This window comes from Galeopterus variegatus, unplaced genomic scaffold (genome assembly GCF_000696425.1).
Source record: "Galeopterus variegatus unplaced genomic scaffold, G_variegatus-3.0.2 Scaffold961, whole genome shotgun sequence".
NCBI lineage: Eukaryota > Metazoa > Chordata > Mammalia > Dermoptera > Cynocephalidae > Galeopterus > Galeopterus variegatus.
The window spans coordinates 460,736-463,885 of NW_007727072.1; positions in this window are offsets into that span (position 1 = coordinate 460,736).

The window sequence follows — 3,150 nt, forward strand, 5'->3', positions numbered from 1 at the left end:
TGAGGGAAAAAAAGAAAGGCAATTAGAAACTTCAGGAAAAACAAAAGCAATATAAGAAAGCGAATGTAACTGATGAACATTACTTTGTAGGCAACAATATTTATTTACATAGCTTTAATAATGTAAACATTATATATTGATTTTCAGTGTTTAGAATCAATCCACAGACAAACCGTGGAAGAAAATTATGGTTAAAAAACAGCAGGTTAATACAGTTAATCTTAACAACATGAAAGTAAAACTACAGATGACAGGAATTGAGGGAAAGTATGAGGAAAGCTAAAGGTTAGGGTAGGAAACGCCTCATAAAGTAACTCTGTTTTTGCTTTACTCACAGGACTATTCGTTAGGTCTGTGGGAAGGAACTACAAGACCGTTGGTAAAAGTATGAGAGATGCAATAATTTATTTTTACCTTAGGTATTGCCATATCCCACAGATCTGTACTGTTGTTGAAAGTGAAAGCTTAGGAATGAATATGATTTAAATTCTTTCTATTAGAGAGGGTCTCAGAAATGAGAACAAAGCAGGTCAATCTACTCTAAAAATGGCCCTAAATTGCTTAAAGAAAAAAGATCCCAGAGATTCTTGATGGGGAATTTTTGAAGTTGTTATCAGTATGTCCATATTAAACTGGAGATAAAAGCCTAAATAAAAGAATTAATGGGCTAAAAGAATGACTGTGGATTAAGCATCAGTTCTTTTAAAAAGGGCTGTATTGAAGATAAATCTTGACTGAAGCTTTAGATGTGACCTTGATGGGCAGCAGCAGGAGTCACAACATGTGAAATTCCTTGAAAAGAAATTTATTGACTTTAAATAATTTTGTCTAATGTCACAAATAATAAAAAATACTCTTTACACTGTTGTAAAAAAATAATACAATAAAGGTTAGGGTAGGGGACTAATATCCTCTTTTTAAAAAGGAATCAAGAGATACTACANGATTCTTGATGGGGAATTTTTGAAGTTGTCATCAGTATGTCCATATTAAACTGGAGATAAAAGCCTAAATAAAAGAATTAATGGGCTAAAAGAATGACTGTGGATTAAGCATCAGTTCTTTTAAAAAGGGCTGTATTGAAGATAAATCTTGACTGAAGCTTTAGATGTGACCTTGATGGGCAGCAGCAGGAGTCACAACATGTGAAATTCCTTGAATAGAAATTTATTGACTTTAAATAATTTTGTCTAATGTCACAAATAATAAAAAATACTCTTTACACTGTTGTAAAAAAAGTAATAAAATAAAGGTTAGGGTAGGGGACTAATATCCTCTTTTTAAAAAGGAATCAAGAGATACTACATACAGCTGATTGAAGAGGAAATAATGGTGTAGGCATATCCCCCAAGGCTACAAGGATAACAATAGAAAAGCCTAAAAATACTGATGAAAAGAATCATTTTGAGGGGGTGAAGTATAAGGGAGCCAAATCATAACAGAAAGTCAGTAGGTAATATTTAAAATTGATAAACCAAGAAATAGCAGTTGAGCATGGCTTCTAAGAGGGTGGACTTTGGAGACTGCCTAGGTTCATTTCCCAGCTCTGCTATTAACCAGAACTTTTAGCAAGTTACTTAAATTCTTGATTCTCAATGTTTTCATCTGTAAAATGGGGATAATAGTAGATCCTTTCTCAAAGGTTGTGGTGGATTTAATATGTGCCAAAACTTAGAGCAGGCCTGGTCCACAGAAAGTGCTATATAGTGTTTGTTATTATTATAAGCCCATTATTTAATTATGAATTTAACTCTGGTAGAAACAGCTAAAAGAAGCTAATGTGCTTGAATCTGGTGCCAGGAAGGGGTGAGATAGGGGACCGTTGCTTTTTAAAACTCTCTTAAGTCCTTCTGTGTCGATTTGATCATAGGCATTGATTATGATAGTTTTATTATAATACAAAAACTGTCAACAGAACAGGTGGAAACTGGAATGGGCTACCTTGATAGGTAGTGAGCCTCTTGTCTTTAGAGCTATGTAAGCATGCATGGATGCAGCAGAGGAAATACAAGCATCCTAGGAATTGGACAGTCTGATTCTGCCTACCGTCTAAAGCAACAGTGATACTGGGTATGAGTCTAGAAGCCCCACTGAGGGGGACAGAGACACCCTGGGAGATAGCCCCTCACACCATCCCCAGGGAGTTCCTTGGCTGGTGGGAGGCTCATGCAGGAGTACAGAGGGGCATCATTCCTCGCAGTCAAAGTGGAGTAATAAGAGGAGAAACCATAAGTCAGAAGCCCTGGGGTTAGGCCCTAGTTCTTGCCTGCAAGTGACGTAATCTTTCTGGGCCTCCATTTCCATCTGTACATTAGAAGTGACACCTGGCAGCTCAATGTAAAGATAAAGTAAGATGCTAGACACAGGAACCCTACACATGAGATAAAGTGGTGACCATATTTGACACCCACAGACTGTTCTAAGTGGGCTACCTCAGTTCAGGGCAGTCAAAGACATCCAACTTGACAGGGATCCAAAACAGAGATATCCCTCAGGCAGAGGAGGCTCCTTGGACGAGGAGAGCTGGCAAGTGGGCTGGGCGGAAGCCACATCAGAGGGGGAGGCCTGAGGACACATCCTGCCGCAGACGGCAGAAGGCTCAGGTATGAGACTCAGTCTAGTCAGGCTCCTTAGTGCATCTGAGCCTATTTCCTCGGCAGTAAAATAATACTTAACTCCTAGGCTGAGGTGAGACTTAGATGAGCTAATGGGTCTAAAGGACACAGTAGATACTCAGTAAATTGTGTTTAAGTGAAAAAGGGTACACAGTCTACAGTTCCTCAGTTCACATATGCCTCAGTAGCAGGAGAAAAGAGCTATCAGCCCAGGTTCTCAGACTTCTCCCTGTATCATACCACAAACTTCCTAAAATCGACTGAGCACATCAGTGCTCAAAAACCTTCCATGGGTCCCAGTGCCTATTGAATAAAGGCTGCATTCTTAACCAGTCAGTTAGGACAGCAACTAGGGTGAGGCAGATGAGGCACCTACAGCCCAACATATGAGCAGGCACTCACTCTCAGGGTTGTGTCCTGCCTTGACAGCGAGTGCGTCCTTAAATTTTACACTCTAAGCCCTCGCTCTGGTCCCAGCCTTGCTGCCATTAAAGGCCATTCACAATCAGTCTGCATCCTTTTGTCACTTCCTTTT